Source organism: Leptidea sinapis, chromosome 14 (assembly GCF_905404315.1).
Source record: "Leptidea sinapis chromosome 14, ilLepSina1.1, whole genome shotgun sequence".
Taxonomy (NCBI): Eukaryota; Metazoa; Arthropoda; class Insecta; order Lepidoptera; family Pieridae; genus Leptidea; species Leptidea sinapis.
In genome coordinates, this window is record NC_066278.1 from 3,015,542 (window position 1) to 3,035,288 (window position 19,747).

Sequence of the window (19,747 nt, forward strand, 5' to 3'; positions counted from 1 at the left end):
GTGAATGCAAGTTTGTTACGCTTTCGCGCCTAAACCTCTGAAAAAGTAAGCTGCTCAAGTAACTATTCCACGCGGACGAAGTCGCGGATAAAAGCTAGTACTGGATAATTCGTAGTCTATGTATGCCATTCAACTGTCATGAAAACATCGGCTTTGTTCAAGGTTTGTTGCAGGTCGGTTTTCTTTAACACGCCATTCCAGCAATATTGTGATTTATTAATAACCTCAAAAAAAAATTATGTAAAATAATAGTCCGGTCAATTTAGACATACGTCCTAATATGCACACCTATGATACAACAATGTACGATAACAACTTTTATAACATTTTGAATCGTTATATCTCAGAAACGGTGGCTCGTAAGAAAAAAGTATTGATACATTTTTTATAGATAATTTTATGATCTACAATTTTTGTCTGAGTTACTTTAATGATGAAACTTACCGTTTGGCTGAAAATCGCGAAAAACTAATTTTTTTTACCTTTTACCTTGAATAAAAAAAAATCCATACACGGGAATGATGGGGAACTTTTAAACATTGTTTATAATTATGTTTTGAACAATTTCACTGATTTTCAGCTTGTTTCGACTTTATGTAACTTCACTCTCATTTTTTGGTCTATATTGACCGGACTATAAATGATTGAAGTTTGTAATATAATTACAATGTATCAAATTTGAATTAAAGATAAACATAGGACATAAGTAATTAATGTAGAAACTCTATTTAATACTACTAACTCTATATTTATTAATAAGATTGTGAATTGACCGAAATTTGTCAATGATTGCTATTTTCATGGGATAATATTTTGATATAATTTTATTTATTTCTCTCTAATAAGTATTTGTTTTTAGGTTTTTTAAAACAAAGTAGCTATTTTTAGTAATTTATAAATAACAGTGTGTATTATATAGTCAAAGTAAAAAAAATCTTTATTCACTGTAAAACTTCATAAGTTATTTAGTGCAAGTCAGGATGAAGTAGAAAAGTTACAAGAGCATTCAAATGAGTATAACATTTTTTATTAACAAAATTTAGAACATTAATTCCAACTATCTTTATCATTCAAATAATATTTCACTTTATAATAGGCCTTAGATGTTAATTTATTTTTTACGACACATTTAAATTTTTTAATAGGTAATATTTTAATTTCATTTAAAATTTCAAAAGATTTAGCAATTTTACGGAGCCTAGTAGATGGAATTGCGAGTTTATGTTTGTTTCGAGTATTGACACTGTGTACATCACTATTCTTTTTAAATTGGCTAATATTTTTATGAGCGTATAGGAGGTTCTCGTATATGATATATAGGGTAAGATATAAGTTAAAACGTTGTGGTAACTGAAATTTAAGTTAAGCTGCGTACATTATGTCTGCGACCGGTGCTTGTACGCTGATATGCGCATCGCACCGATCTGCGCATGTTCAACCGGCCCCTACGCGATTTTCGCCAGTGAAGCCTTATTATAATTGATATATACGAACTCAGCAACAGCGATCAACGGCATGCCTTTTGAGGAGATGTCTGACTTTACAACTTTAACCCAAGTAAAACTTTTACCATATTATATGACGGCACATGTAAATAAACAGGTTTATTAAGAGTTATTTCGTCGTTGGTACAAAGAGACGTTAAAGATTAAACACGGAGATATTAACACACGTATGGACAAACATGAATGAATATAAATATGATTTAATTTAGAAGGAGACTATAAACCAAAAACATCTTAAAATATAATATTTCAGAATCTATCCAACTTTAATCAGTAACGAATGTACTTGGGTTGCAATTAAAAGATAATGACTAACCCCCTTATTCATAATAGTCTGCTAACTTAAAGCATTGCTAATTCTCACTATGTCTGCTTCTATTGACCTAAGTCAGAATGAGAAAAAACACTCCTTAGCGGCTGTTTTAAGTAAGCGGACCATTATGAATAAGGGGGTTATTGTTTCATGGATTGATAGTTTAATACTAGCTCTTGTTTCATTGCAGTTCAGGGCTGCGTGCCCCAAGATTAGTAGGATCATTGGCAAGGCACTTAGGATTGGAAGCTTTGAAGCAAACTTGTTAAGCAATTGTTATCTATGCAACTGTTGTGTGATAAGGAGTATTAAAACACGAATGTGGATAATAATATCAACTGAGTGTTTTAATACTTAATTATCAACAGTTGCATACAAGACTTTACCAACAGCAATAATATGAATCCTCTATTAAAGATTCTGAAACAGTTAGCTTACTGCTAACATTAAAAAAGCCAGTCCCAGTAACCATAATATCATCTAAAGGAGTGTTATTATGGAAATGGATGATATAATGTTGTACTGAATTACATAACAACACTCGTTTGGATGATGTAATGGTGATTAGGACATTGGGTGTTTTAATGTTGGCAATAAGCTAACTGTTTTAGAATCTTTAATAGAGGATTTAAAGCATGGGTGTAGATTAAGGGTCTTTACGAGGGCAACATCTTCCAGAATAACTTCGGTAAGACACTAACAGAGGATTAGTAAGATAGTTTGAGCACCAAGTGTAAAACATACAAATTTATCGGTGTACTTTTTTTTATGAAAATAAGGGATGAGACGTGCTCGTCTCGCTCGTCTCTTGATACGCCCTACCCATTACAATGCAGTGTCGCTCAGGATTATTGAAAAACCCAAAAATACTGAGCGGCACTACAATTACGCTCGTCAACTTGAGACATAAGATGTTAAGTCTCATTAGCTCAGTAATTTCACTAGCTACGGCGCCCTTCAAACCGAACCGCAGTAATATTTACACATTACTGCTTCACGACAGAAATAGGCAACGTTGTGGTACCCATAATCTAGCTGGCTTCCTGTGCAAAAGAGCTTTCCACTGGTAAAAGTCTCGCCTCCACTTAAAATACAGTTTGTTTTACTTAAACATAACATCGAGTCCGTAGATGGAGAGAAACAAAAAATATGTAAAGATAAAGATAAGATCGAGATATCGAGACAGACAAAAGCTGTTACGTTACGCATCGACGATCGTGCACGGTGTAGCAGCGAACACATGGCGACGTAGAACCTATCACGATTCTACTTACTTCAATGGCACCATAATATAAACCTTTCACAATAAACTCTCACGACCAATAATAATTATGATTGTTTACCTTAACAACAAATGTTATACGATTTATTTAACAATAAAGCACTTTAGAAATCAGTCATATTATCTCTATAAATACGTCGTAATGCGTAAATGTTGTAGGTATATTCAAGCAAATTGCGCGCACTTAGAGATTTGGCAGAGTGAAAGGTTAATTAGAGAAAGAGTAGCTATAACGAATAAATTGGAACTTCTATTACAAGTTATTTTCAAAAATAAGTTTTCAAGAATAATTATGAATATTAAGAATGTTCCAAATGTTGTAAGTAATAGAATTCATAAACGTAGTTTGTTTAAGAACGATAAACCTAACAATATAACTACTTAATAGTCTTAAGTTAACTGCCAGTAATAATTTAAAAGCAAGATGTTCTCGAATAAAGGATCCACAATGAGGCAAATTGAAAGGTGTACGATCTCGTTTACAATCTTCCGTATCCAAAAAATGGCCCAAATAATAGGTGTTGCGAGCACGTGCGAGCCCAAACTACAGCTGCCGCGACAGCTGGTGCTGGTACGGAGGAAACCCCCGCCCCACCTCGTACCACCTACCCTCAACCACGTACCTGGTGAAACAGACAACTTGACTCAACCACGACTAATTCGTAACACGACTGTAGTAAAAGAAGCGCGGCGAAATTAAGTTTAAAGTTTATTGTGTTTTGGCATACTGATATATGCATACTATTGTGTTTCGGTCTGAAGGGCGCTGTAGCTAGTGAAATTACGGGCCAAATGAGAGTTAACATCTTGTCTCAAGGTGACGAACGCATTTGTAGTGCCGCTCAGAATATTTGGGTTTTTCAAGAATCCTGAGCGCCACTGCATTGTAATGGGCAAGGCGTATCAGTTACCATCAATGAACTTATTTTTTTTAAATAAAAATCATAAAATGATATAGTTTAATAAAGTAATAAAGTATTATTGTATATGTAGCTAAAATATATTATAGCTTTTCATATTATAGTAGATAATATAGTTAATATTTTACATCTAAATGGGGTTCTGATATTTAATAATATGTAAATAGGTAAAATATAAAATTCTTTCGGGTTCCGTACTCAAAGGGTATCCAACGGTGACCCTATAATAAGACTTAGCTGTCTGTCTGTCAGATAGTTGTATCTCAATACTAGGTCTGTATGTGTGTAATTATTAGGTACAACAGTTAATAAACGTCGGAAGTGAAAACTTTATCAAAATGATGTTCATAATTCGAAATGCAACATTTTTTATGATATTATAAGATATATAAAGTTTACAATAAATATAATTACTTATAAACCGAATGATGGTTGCGTATCCTACCTAGCGTGACAGCTCAGTCTCATTCAACTAACAAAATAAAGTACTCAGCCACCCTGAGAAAGTTGATAAGAGTGGCAGAAGTGGGGATTGAGTGACTGATTCTATATAAAATATTTTTGGGGATTGAGTGACTGATTCTATATAAAATATTTTTGGGGATTAAGAGACTGATTCTATATAAAATAACTTTATTAAAATGTGCAATATATAATGCAAAATTGAGAATCCAAATAAATAAATAATATGCAATTTAAACAATTTATATGAAGTGATAACTCTCACTTCTGGGATTAATTACACAAGTAAAATTGTTGAGCAGGTTATCAAAACATACAAGATTTATCAACGATACGTCACTCGAACGGTTGGCTCAGTCGGAAGGGCACTCGCAAAGAGACACGGGAACATATAGTAACGATAGTGATGAGTGATGTAAAAACAAGATAAGTTTGTCGCGAGCTGTCTATATGTATCGCATTTCTATTTTGTACGGCCGAAGTGGGTTCCCTTCACCATAATAAGCCCTTATTAAGCATACATCAATGCCTAACAGGCGTAACAAATAAAGGGTAATTATATTAATTCATTTCTTCAATTTAAACTTGTTTATATATAACGACTCTACAACATAATAAATCAAGATTTCTGAATGCAATGGCGCGTGACATATGAATATTTAACTTGTAGTTAATATATAAACATAAATTCACGTGAGCTTATTTTTTATGAACATTTCTACCCACTAAGCTACAGGTCCCGGGTTCGAATCCCGGTAGGTGCAAGCATTTATATGATGAATATGGAGGTTTCATTCGGAGTCATGAATGTTTATATGTATTTATGTATGTTTAAGTAAGTATATTATTAAATATATCGTTGTCTTTCAACCTATAACATAAATATGCCTAACTTGGGGCAAGATAATTTGTGTAAAAAGTGTGTCAATATTATTATTATTAATAATAATAATAAAATTTATTGCCTTGAACTTAATTTAAGTACACAACATCAGCTTATTACAAACATACATTAAGACAAAAGGAGTAGGCTCAGCTTATGCTGCTTGAAATAATATTTTCATGCAGCGCTGGTTTTCAGCCTTTCCCATCTCCCTAAGGTGTAGGGTGGGATACATAGTAAATTAAAAAAAAAAATATTAAATCGTACGAAAAACGTATATAATATGAATTACAAAAAGCCCGGGGAAATGCGGTGAGAGTCGAAGCTTAAATAGCAAGACTTTTAAATATAAAGTAAATTGATTTGAAAAAACATGACTTTTGGAAGCTATCCGGAGATTTTATAATTCTGTCGTGAAACAAACTCCTAATAATTCTTTTGGCCTATATTCAATAAAATTTGTGATAAGCTTTATCAGTATTGAGAACTCACACAAGTAACTTTTATATTGACAATCGATACGAACGAGATCATAAATTGTTTCAGCTCATTAAAACAAACGAATTGCTCGGTATTAAGCAAATTGTATTTTGTTTAGCATTTATAGGAAATGCAAATAAATATTGGAAATCGGGTAATCTAACAATTATCGCATTTATTTAATATGTTTTTTGACAATTTAGTGGGAAGTTTATGAAAAACTAGCTGACCCAGCAAACGTTGGATTGCCGATATTAAAATCGCGATAAAAAAGTAACTGTTGATCGTAGATGGGTGAAAATTTGAAGTTGTATGTATTTTTTAATGTTGACTCATAATCCAATTTAAAAAAAAAATGTCATAAAAATTAAAAAAAAAATTTGGTGTGGACCACCCTTAACATTTAGGGGGATGAAAAATAGATGTTGTCCGATTCTCAGACCTACCAATATGCACTCAAAATTTGATGAGAATCGGTCAAGACTTTCGAAGGAGTTTAACTACAAACACCGCGACATGAGAATTTTATATATAATTAGATAAAGTAGAGCATAGACAACAGTATCAAAATGAGCTTTACCGATACATTGTAGTATGCAAGTAGACCGCGACTTCATTCGCACTTCGAAGGGAACTTTTTGGGAAAAATTATATAAAATTAAATCAAAATATAATCGATAAAATGTGAGGCGGACTCGCAGTTGAAGGTTTGATACCGTCGCGCGTCGTACAACAGATGGCGCTTTAACAATATTTTAAAATATGTCAATTTGGAATTCACTATTTTGGTTTTTATTATTTGTAGTTACTTCGACAATTCTGACAAACTTTGGTCAAACTGTGTGTGATATACAGCCAGCGACAGAGAGGGACAACGAGCCATGGTGACTGGGTTTCAGTTGGTAACCATTCGTATGCGAAACCCTAAAAAGTAGTGTAAGCAATACGAATACTATAAAACATTATTATTTTTCATTGGAAAATCTTGATTTCTAGCTTTTTTGATTAGGCTAAATACCTACCTACTTAAAACAATGTATACAATATACATAATTTTTCTGTACGTGTGTTGACAGTGAACTCCTCCTAAGCGGCTAGACCGATTTGAATAAAATTTTCTGTGTGCGTTCAAGTGGATTCGAGGATGGTTATATTCACAATTGAACTCCCTCCTAAATGGCTGGACCGAGTTTGAGGATTTTCTTAGAATGTTCCAGTGAATTTGGGATTGGTTTAGAATTTAGATTCTTAATACAGTCGACATACAATTCTCCTACGTGTGTTAGTGATCTCCTTACGTCTGTTATTTAACACGAGTGTACAGTACAATGTTTATCGGGTCCGCTAGTATAATATAACTATGATTAGGAAATGAAACACTAGTTCTAATCGAACCCGCGAACCTAAAACCTGAGACAATCAAATAAAAGTATTTGAGTACATCTCTTAGTTCATTCCGATCGCTAGTTTAGAATAACTCGCGGTTAAAACTCTTTTGGCATGGATTGTTGGCGAGTTCCCAGAGATACCATAATCAATTTATAATGCGGTTCATCGTATGACTCGCAAGTGTTAACTAGTTATTGTATTCAATTAATGGATTATTACACCTAAAATTACCTATTGGGTTCGCGAATTTAACCAATGGTTAATTAATTAGTAAACATATTTATTATAATTAGGTTTATTAGATTGTTTAGCAGCTCATTACGAGTATTCATTGCAGTTGCATATGCAGCTACTGTACTCAATAACTTTTGTTTTTTATTAATTTACATTTACTTTTTTGACTTACTCGTGTAAGGCATTGACTGTTTGACATTTGAGTATTTTTGGAGCATCACTTTACATATTATATTGTAACTAGCTGACCAGACAGACGTTGTTCTGTACATAATAAATAAAATACCATTTTTGATGAATTTGTCAATAATTTTTCATTGTAACATAATAATATGCTCCTTGTTGTTATAATGAAATTGTTTCACAGCAGAACTGTCAAACCGCGCGTCAAAAATACTCTCACAGAAAATATGTCCAAACAAAACAAATATTGGAAATAAAAATAATTATGGGTCCCAAATCGAAATAAAAACTATCCTATCTCTTAAGTTGGACTAAACTGCACTCCATGAAGTAATCCCCATTGAAATCCGTTCATTAGTTTAGGAGTCCATTGAGGACAAACATTGTGACACGAGATTTATATATATTAAGATTGAAATGATTTGATGAGTTTATTGACACTTCATTTTAGTTAAACCCTTTACGAAGTGGCAGTATATTCAGTGATGAAAAATAATTTTTTGACATTCATAAGTGTCATTTTCGTGACCTACATGAAAAAAGTTATTTTGATTTGATTAATATAGATCTGTAAAGAAGCTCATATTTAAACCACAATAACGATTATCATTTTATACAAAAAAACAACATTTAAAAAACCGACTTCGAAAAAAGTATAAAATAACACAACAGAGATTTAATTTAATACTAAAAATACTTAAATTATTAAAACTTTCGTGAGTAATTATTCAATTATCTATTAATACGGCTTTACTCGCGTTATTGTCGGTGTCGGTACCGACTAGTTTCGGACCATTCGGAGGTCCTTTTTAAAAAGTGGGACGTTATCGCGAACCCACCACACTCACCCTGATGAAGGACCTCCGCTTGGTCCGAAACTAGTCGGTACCGACACCGACAAAAACGTGAGTAAAGCCGTATTAATAGATAACTAAAAATACTATTCCTTGTATGTTTATTGATAGGGTTTGAGTCGGTGCTTGCCCGCTTGGGTTGTTCGGTTGCAGACGTTTGGGTGCTATTTGGCTTGGGCGTGAATAAGGGCGTGATACTTAGTAACATTAACTTATTATGGGCGTCTGTGTGCCCGTGGGCTTAAAATTGTATGGATTTAGAATTCAAACATAATTAGTTGCTACGTTACATAAACAAACCCTTACAAACTATTTTATTTCTATTCTTTACGCTCTTTTAATCGACTCGAAATTAATATCGATAAACAGCTCTATAACGCACTGTATACATTTGCATAACATTTTTACGCAAGTCTTTTAATCAGACACATTCAAAGTTTAGCCAACCAAACGTGCTGCATTACACAATAATCACAAAATGTTTATATAAGCTCGTGCTTATGAAATCAAGGAGAGATCGTAAGCTAGCTTAAGTTCAGACGTCTACGAAAGATGATTACACATAATTCGCCGCGTGTCGTATTGTTAACGTATAACGGAACATGTAATAGAATAGAAAGCACAAAGAATTAGGAAGTGTGGAATGGAGGAATACATAAATCAAAAATGAACAATAGAATCGTATTGACCGACATACGAGAGACATTCGACCAACGAGAAACGGGCCGATGTTAATTCAGTAGGAAAATATTTAACAAAAACAATCGGTAGCATTTATTTTTATTGACTTTTCCCCTTATTCATAAAGGTCCGCTAACTTTAAACAGCCGCTAAGGAGTGTTTTTTCTCATTCTGACTCAGATCAATAGAAGAAGACAGAGTGCGAATTAGCAATGCTTTAAGTTAGCAGACTATTATGAATAAGGGGGTTTATGGCAATATGTATAATGAAGCATGAGATTATATTGGAAAGGTTAAAAAGATTAGGCACGGTAAAAGCTGCCGTTAATAAAGTAATAAATAATTATTAAGTTGTCGTGATTAAACATTCGTCGTAATTAGAAGAGATAAATAGCTTGTCGGATAGAAGTAACAAGGAGAACGTCTAATAATTATATTTATACTCGCTGTAATTGATATTCGTACTGAGAAATTCTGCAATAGTGATATTTGAGGGCCTTAGGGCTGGTGAAAGCGGGCCTTTCTCTCCGGTTCCACGGCGCTCACTTAAACAATCATAATAACATAATCTCGTATATTATCTACAAACATTCGCGCCATTAGAGAACTATTTTTCACCGGTTAGTAGAGTTTTATCTCTATTTTCGTGTAAGCGATACTTGTTATCTATGTGGCAGTATAGTGAGAGGTTGATAATACTATGATAGTGACAAAACTATTCTTTATACTGATCTGTTGACCATAATAGCATTGAAAACATAATAGGAAGGATTTCCTTTTATTAAATCACTGTGTATTTACTATTAGTGTATATTTTTTTATTAGTCTTAATATTGAAGCGCGTAAATGCATGAAATTGCAACTATAACGTAATTAATGTTACGAATAAAAGAATAAAGTCTAGATAATTGCTTAAAAGCTAGTTAACTGCATTAAAAACGCAATAACAATTTAAATTCGTGTTTAACTGTATTTATTAATCCTTAACTCGAATTTCTTATGTGTGAAATGAGTAATTATGTTTGCGTTTCCGACTTCAAGTCATTAAACATTAAACTGCAATTTGAAGTATATATTCGCGTGGAATTCGTTTTTCGTCTGTATGTTGTTGTCGTTTATGTTGTTTAGTTAACTAATTAATTTTTGATTGAAATTGTTTCATGTCAAAGCTAACTGGCTATATTAATAACTATTATGTTTTATGACGGCTCTAGAAATATTATTTTCATATGTATTATGTATATTTTCGTACACAAATAATCTATTTGGTAATTTGCATTTATTTCTACTGTGAATGTGTTTTAGATGCTGAAGTACCTATATGTCATTGTTTTAATAAATAGAAATATTTAATAGTAATCTTGTAGGCGTATAAAAGCTAAAGGCGATTAAAAAAGCTCTATGAACTGAGAATCTCATCATATTGTGATGGAGCTCAGATTATAGTTGATAGGTGAGTGTTTAAGCAAACATTTGGCCACTCGAATTCTTAATAGTTTGTTGACATTCTGTGAATATGGAAATGCGACACCGGCTTTCCATCTACGTCGCTGTTGATTCGATAAATCCATTGAGATAGCGATCGTAGGCGATGAAAGCCGGCGCGACTCGCGACAATCAGTAGCAACTAAAGTAGATTCGGCTTGCGAACCGGCAATCAGCGGAACCCGTTCAAGCACTCGATCACTAACCACACTGCTTCACAAGCCGGAGCCGACACTGCACCGTACATCCATTATGAAAACGTACACTTATCCACAATGCGTTAACTTGTACGCGAACGGAAACAATTGCGTCGTGTTTACTTGCACGGATCTGTTTACGAGTGCATGCGGGGCGTGCTCTCTCCGCTATGGTTGACAGTCGACTGGCGTGAAGTGGCGCGTACTAAAGAAAGCTGCGTCGTAGCGGTACAGGCGCGCGGGGGTGCGGGCGCCGCGGGGCGGGGGGGTCACACCTGCCGGCTTCAAGCTTCCCGCCGAACTACGCAATAAACGCTCGATAAACTTTCTCATTAGGCGCAGCTAACCGTGCGACACTAAGGTAGGCTCCTCGTGCATAATCCGCGCCATGCAGCATGCTCATGCATGCACTTAGCCGCGTGACGACGAGCTTTCACGCGAAGCTCGGAAGCGATCGGCGCTTGCGCATTAACAGGGGACGCTTCATTGCGTCATAGGCCATTGTGTAGGTATAGGTAATATTTTTCTATTACTGATAAGTTTTGTTTTCATTAAATTACCATAAAGTCTTGTGTTACACTAACTCCTTTACCACCTAGCAACAGGTAGTAGATAGATGGTTAGATACCCATCTAGCCTGTACAAAGGAGCCTCCCACTGCTAAAATTCGTTTTTTCATGCACACACCTCATACGAACTAATTGAGTAAACATGAACGGAAACGAAACAGCAAAAAACTTGGTGTTTTACTAGATTCGAAGCTATTATTTGACCAACATATAAATTTAACTATATCAAAAGCTATTTCGCTTACGCTTTCTATGCTACCGTACTAACGACAGATACAATTCAAAGTCCTACGAGCAGCATTGTAAAAAGCAACATTTACTACCGCTTGAGAAACGACGTATGATCACTGACATTGCTTTCTTCTTGAAAATAGCTCAAAATAAGGTTGATTGTCCAGATCTTCTTTAGACAATTTCATTGAGAATCTCGTCAACTGCACTACGCTATAGCCGTTTATTGTATATACCTCAATCATCAACTAACTACCGGAGCAATAGTTATATCTTGCGAGCTAGCTCCACCTGTAATAAACTAAGCAGTGAAATAATTAATTTGAATATTTTAATACAACTGTCAAAGCAATGAAACAATGTATCATGAAAACATTTTTTGAATCCTAACCTGTAAATATCAAGTGTGCTTATTATTAGATTATAGATTATAATATATAAAGCTGCAGTGTTTGTTTGTTTGTTTGTTTGAACGCGCTAATCTCTGGTACTACTGGTCCGATTTGAATGATTCTTTCAGTGTTGGGTAGTCCATTTATCGAGGAAGGCTATAGGCTATGTTTTAATTTTCAAAATTAGGGATCCGTAATAAAATTGCTATTTTGTAACACAAGGTGTAAAATCGAAAACCTATTTTTGCGTGCGCTGCAAAAACTATTGACAATAGAACAAAATGATGTACAGGCTATAATATAGGCAATATTTTATAAAACTATCGCGTGAATTATACTTTATATGGCAAAACAACGTTTGCCGGGTCAGCTAGTTAGATTATAATTTTTCATGTTTACTCTTTATAATTTTGCTTCTAACTACTTCTATTGTCTATTAGTGAATATCTGTAATTAGCTCTAAGTTTTTATTGTATTTTTATTTTGTGTAAATAGCTGTTGATATTCCTTGAAATAAATAAATAAATAAACTGGAGCTAACGAAGAGCTTTTCTGGTAGAAGCGAAGTCTACTGGAATGACGTGAAGTGTAGAGCAAACCTTTAATAATAGCAAAATTTCTGATAAACTATGTTTAGAGAGCGTTATGTTCACTACCTGTCTTATTAATAAAGGCATTGTAAAGTTACTCCAACTTAAAAATTATATCTCCCTGTCATGTAAATCTGTAGTGACAAAGATGAGATAAATACAAGATTTTTTAAATTTGGAATAACTTTACTTCGCGTTTATGAATACCACAGTATAAATTTAAGTATTTTTGCTTAACTCAAGGTTAAATAAAGGTTAAGTAAACAAATAGATTGGAATTGACGCCTTTTATTTTTTAATATATTTCGGATTATTAAAATTAACCAACTTACCAATTATATTGCTTAGTAACAGTCACAGCTACGCCCCAACCCGATACAATTCAAAGGGCACGTAAACACCGCAGGATTATAAAGGGAAGGTCTTAAATACAGTAATAGGTAATCATAAGTTGACGTCTTTTTCCAATAAAAAATGTATAGAACGAAATTTATATATTAATATATATATATACATATAGTAACGTATGTATTCTAGCCTCGGTGATAAATAGTTCGAAGCCATTTGACCGATTTTGGCGCGTTTTCCACTGAGAGGTCACGAGTGATAAGGAGTAACTTAGGCTAATTTTTAACCAACTTCAAAAAGGAGGAGGTTCTCAATTAGTATTAGTATTTTTTTATGTATGTACACCGATTACGCCTAATTTTATGATCCGATTTACATGATTCATCTTTAGTTTGATGCGGAATGTTTGCTATTTGGTCTAATAAAAATTAGACATAGTCTGGCCCAGTACTTTTCATTTTATTAATATTTTTGTTTACTTGGATGATATAATTATAGTTTGAGTACGGCTTTTTAGGAGTTTTCATTTAGGTTGATTGTATATCTTATATATAAAATTCTCGTGTCACAATGTTAGTTACCATACTCCTCCGAAACGGCTTTACTGATTTTTACCAAATTTTATATGCATATTCAGTACGTATCTATTTTTCATCCCCCTAAATGGGTAGTCCACCCCAATTTTTTTTTTAAATGTTTTGTATTCTTATTTTTATTGTGATTCAGCATTGAAAAATACATACAAATTTAAATTTTCGCCCTTCTATGATTTACAACTATTTTCTGTATCACGATAGTTATATAATTCTGTTCCATCCACCAAACCGATACAGGGTTGAAAGATGGCAATCGAATACAATAATTGTAGTACGATAAATTTGGTATGTCTGAGAATCGGTTGCATCAAAATTTTAATAATTGATTTTTTTTTAATATGTTATAATGTTTTTTAATATGTTATATGGCAATACGACATTTGCTGGGTTAGCTAGTTTTATTATAAAATATGCATATCCCGATAAGTGGGTCTTAGTCTACCTGTCATTCATAGCTGACAAACGTTCTTCACAATATTTCAGTGTCTCACAAGAACGTGAAATAGAGTTTCGAACAACATTTTTTCGGAGTCGATTCCATTTTTCGTAATATTTATAGTAAAGTTCCAGCATCAGGCATTATCTATAAATAAATTTAAATGTTTTATTAAAGAAAGGCTCTATCGTAAATCCTACTACTCCACAGCTGAATATCTAAGTGATCGGACAGCCTGGGACCAGATTATGATTATTTTATAGCAATAGGAATGACAGTACAATATGCGTCGCATCTTCTGTCTCAGAGCGCCATTTGTTTCCAACTTTCCAAAGCAGTAGTAATAGGATTATTGAATATTAATCCTATTAGAAATGACATCAAAAAGAATCCTAAAGAAATCAATCTTTTTTAAATCAGATTTAATATGTATTTATTTATGTTTTAATTATTTACCGTATGTCCGCTAACTTTAAACAGCCGCTAAGGAGTGTTTTTTCTCATTCTGACTTAGGTCAATAGAAGAAGACAGAGTGAGAGTTAGTAACGCTTTAAGTTAACAGACTATTATGAATAAGGAGTTAATGTTTATCTTTCGATCAAGCTATAGAATGTGTATCTCTATTTAACTGTACTATTTTATTATATAAGTATATAATATTCTTGAACTTTTACCATTATTTAAACAGGATGAATTATTACGCAATGCAACGAGTAACTTGCAACAATACACTTCTGGAACATTCGATATAGATATCACAGCCGCGTGGTGTGGACACGTGGTTCAATGAAGGTTGCACGCGATGAACGACCAACGTAATTTGTTAGTATATTAGTGATGTGACTCAATTATTCATTGCCATTATGTTTTGTTATCATGCTTTGACATTCAATTGATAACCTTTTCTTTTTGTCGATTTTTAAATGAATTTTATTGAGAGAAAGAATAAAAAAATATACACAAATGCAAAAGATTTAAAATAAAAATAAACTTATGATAGAGATAGACGAGCGAAAAACAAAAAGACTGAAACATTTCTACTATATACGATTCAAAACATGGCCCCAAATCACCATGTTTGCTGGTTTGAAAACGCTGGTCTTCTGTTGGGCCGTTTGGTGACGTCACAATAAATCTTTTTCTAATATATAAAATTCTCATGTCGCGGTGTTTGTAGTTAAACTCCTTCGAAATGGCTTGACAGATTCTCATGAAATTTTGAGTGCATATTGGGTATGTCTGAGAATCGAACATCTATTTTTCATCCCCCTAAATGTTAAGGGTGGTCCACGCCACCTCCACGCATTTTTTTTTTAAATTTGTTTGATTATGAGCCAGCATTAAAAAATACATACAACTTCATATCACCCATCTACGATCAACAGTTACTTTTGTATCGCGATCTTAATATCGGCAATACACGTTTGCTGGGTCATCTAGTATAGACATTATATACGAGTATATAATGAAAATGGTCTTTGTTTGAGGCTCTTTCACGCCTAATCCACTAATCGTATCGACATGAAACTACCACCATTCGATGCAAAATTTATCGTAGATGGTTTATGGCTACTTATTTCTATATTTTATTTGTAATAAGATGAAGGTAGAAAATATGTCCATACGAAATAAATATTGAAAATATAAATAATTATGAGTCCCAAATCGAAATAAAAACTATCCTATCTCTCAAGTTGGACCAAACTGCACTCCATGAAGTAATCCTCATTAAAATCCGTTAATTAGTTTAGGAGTCCAACGCGGACAAACAAAGTGTCACGTAATTTATATATATTAAGAAGATAGTGTAAATTATCCAAAATAATATGTTAAAAGGCCAAAAAAGAGACATCAATCAATCAGTCAATTATTTATTTTTTGAATTAGGTACGTACCATTAGTATTCAAAAAATACAAACAAGATTAAATTCAAATTTTCTATGAATGTTTACAAAGGGTCGAGAAACATAATATAGGCTAGTTGCGGTCATAGTATTTTTGGCGCTTCATAGCGTCCACGCAGACGACGTCGCGGGCATCGGTCGGCTAGTGTATATATATATATCTATATATAACTATCTATTACGTCACCGCCCGCGGTTAAATCAGTCCAAGAGCGGATTTTTCTTTCGAATTACTTCACAAAAATCAATATTACAGCCAGCTGTGCGGTGTAGCGTGATTTTTGTAGAGTTTATTATATATATTACTAGCTTTTACCCGCGACTTCGTCAGCGTTGAATAGTTGCTTTGGGCAATATTTTTTTATTTTTTTTTTAAACCTTTCAAATAACACACATACAAACTGCTCTTTCCACTGCTGGCAGCGCTCTTCTATGACACAGCGCATATCCCTAGTCATTGTGGACAGTTTCTTTAATAGTATTTCCTTGTAAACTTTAATCTCCTATTTCATCCCCATGTAGGTCAAAGTTTCATGGTTTTATCTTCGATAGTGACGAATTTCTATACAAACTGCTATCTCCTATTTAAACCCCTCCATTTATTGTTTTGCAATATGCTATGTCCTTTTTCAAGCTCTAGAATAACTCTGTACTAAATTTTATCAAAATCAGTGCGCTGGTTAAGGCGTGAAAGCGTAACAAACAAACTTAAATTTACATTTATAATATTAGTAGGGATATCATATACAAATTACGAATCCAAACTGTAGAAATAGATTGACACGTTCAAAGTAACAAAATGTCTCGTTAACCTTATAAATGGTATAGACAGTATAAATAAGTTTTTAGTGTTAGGTTTAGAGTTCTCTGGATATAAACTCTTATTATATGAAAAATAGTTCATATAATTCCTATTTCTGCCGTGAAGCAGTAATGTGTAAACATTACTGTGTTTCGGTCTGAAGGGCGCCGTAGATAGTGAAATTACGGGGCAAATGAGGCTCAGAATTTTTAGTCTTTTCAAGAATCCTGAGCGGTACTGCATTGTAATGGGCAGGGCGTATGACTATCAGCTGAGCGTCCTGCTCGTCTCGTCCTATATTTTCATAAAAAAAGATATAATATGTTATACCATTCCTTAATTCCTTTTTGAGCTTGACATTGCGGTGTTTGGGAACTCCCTTCTGTGTTTATTTCCAAACAATCAGTTGTCTCCCGAGTTGAACCGATTAAGCCTATCAGAATAAAATGATATTAATTAAATTGTTATATTATGTTTATATTACCTTTAATAGAGACAATAAGAATAGTGCTAATGGACACTTTCTTAGTTGTAATCTACTTAGTAAATTAAGTTAAAATTAAATTGCTTACGAGCCTAAGATTAATACACAAATAAAATTTGAAATAAAAATTTTATGAACGATGCGGGACTCGAACCCACGACCTCTGGCGTTCCGTGCCAGTGCTCTCCCAACTGAGCTCACCGTTCGAATGACGCATCATCATAAAATTTTGTATACTTTGTTCAACTTTCAGGTTGTGGCTTCATCTACAGGATCTACTTTACAGTTGATAACCTGCTCAACCCCAATATTTGCATATTAGGAAATTGACATGAGATGTCGCTCTTTTTATCATAAAAGGAAAAAAATTTTGATATTTTCATATTGAATGTTTAAATCTTTTGTTTCTGTACGAATATATTTTAACTTTTGGGTGAGAACCTACTCGCTAGTGATTATACTAAGTAAAATATAAAGACCTCTTCGTTTTTGTTTCACAGACTTTGACGACCTGTATAGCCGAGTGGTTAGCGATCCTACCTACTAAGCTAGAGGTCCCTGGTTCGAATAGATAGGTGCAAGCATTTATATGATGAATATGGATGTTTGTTTCCGAGTCATGGATGTTTAAATGTATTTATGTATATTTAAATGTATCTTTATATGTTTAAGTAAGTATATTGTATTAAATATATGTCTTGTAACCCATAACACAGGCTATATATGCTTAACTTGGGGCAAGATAATTTGTGTGAAAAGTGTGTCAATATTATGATTATTATTGCTTTAAGCACTACGAGCTCTACAGTTGTTATTTAAATTGGTTATCCAGGAGAAAAAGAAACTTATTTCGATACATAGCATGAGCCAAAATTAAGATTGATAATTAACCTAGCTATCCGCTAAAACGCCTTTATTTTTACATTTTCGTCTTTAATTAATTGATATTTGACAATCATCGGATATTTATAATATAACTAGCTATAACGCTGTATTGCCATATAATAAGTAATAAAAAAATTCGAACTTAAAATTTTTGGGGTATAAGAAATAGATGACGACCGATTCTCAGACCTACCAAATATATCGTACGTAAAATTTATCGTACTACAATAATATATTCGATTGCCATCTTGCAACTCTATTGCGTATCTGTGGATGGAATAGAATAATATTAAAATCGGGATAAATAAATAGGTGTTGATCGTAGACGGGTGAAAATTTGAAGTTATATGTATTTTTTAATGCTGAATCATAATAAAATAAAAATTAAAAAAAAAGTCACAAAAGATAAAAAAATATATTCAGGGGTGGGTGAACCTTATCATTTAAGAGTATGAAAAATAAATGTTGGCCATACCTACCCAATATACACACAAATTTTCAAACAGATGGGTTTAGCCGTTTCGGAGTTTGGTAACAAACACCGGGAGAGAGAATTTTCTACATAAGACTTAGTTCCAGGCTGCCGTAACGTTGTACCCTTGTAACTCCTGCAGTAGTAATAACATTTACTGCAGAGCTAATTATAAATACAAGTTTACAATTGACTCTATTATAAAAGTATACATTGTATATTTATAACGTTTATTTCACACTAGCTTTGGAACTTAGATTTAAGATTAATCTTTGCTGCGCTCCAACTAGATACGGCAACACCTAAGAACAATAGCTTCTTTATTATGGCAACTATTAGGTGCTTGTGTGCGTGGTATCTTGACATTCAATGGTATTAACATTAAAATAAATATAATACAAAATATTACTTATAATAGGTAATCCCAGTGTCTTTCTTATTTCTTGTAGTATTATTTCTACAAAGTTTTACAACGCAAACCGGCATTTTAGTTTTACAGAACATATGTCAACGTCACACATTGTCCGAGACTGGCTCGAGTAAGCCAGAAGCGCAGTGGACACCAATCCTTAATGTAAGCTTTAGAACATATTACTTACATTGATAATAAAGATATTTTAATAATACTTACCCAATGCGCTTTTTGGTCATTTTCATTTTTACAACCCAATTCATCAGAATGAACATAGACAAAAGTCACCCGAATTCCGCAAAAATATAAACTGTTAAGATTGCGCCCTGTTCTAAGTTTTAGAGTCTCTAGTTCTCTACTAGACATAGCACGTCACATATGATTTAAGGTTATTAAAGAAAGTTCACACCCTGACAGTGAGTGAAATATAGCAATTTCAGACCCACACATTTATAAACTACTAAAATAGCGCTTTCGTTAGGCGTGTAGGCATTGTCTAAGAAACGTATGATAATAAACCACAAATAAAATTTTACTATTGCGTACGATACCTAATTGGAAATCAGTAGCCATTCTTCACAGAGATTAATTAACGCAATAAAACGAACAAATTGTTGAGATTCTTCGTCTGTGCCTTCCCCGGAGTGTGTTAATTAGTTTAAAAATGTAATATTACGTATTGGCTGTGAGATACGAGCTGCTCCATCGGTATGAAAGAATTGAGAGCCAAGAGTAATAAACAGGTAAGAAGAGAAAG

The 19,747-nt window shown here is 33.4% G+C and overlaps 1 protein-coding gene across 1 annotated transcript in view; it reads right to left on the bottom strand.

The window, feature by feature from the left end:
• Positions 1–11,033, bottom strand: part of LOC126968060 (uncharacterized) — a 117,669-nt gene extending 106,636 nt beyond the window's left edge. Inside the window, exon 1 of the mRNA XM_050812863.1 lies at positions 10,878–11,033. The gene's annotated coding sequence lies outside the window, so the exon portion shown is untranslated. The remainder of the gene's footprint in view (positions 1–10,877) is intronic.
• Positions 11,034–19,747: the final 8,714 nt, after the last annotated feature.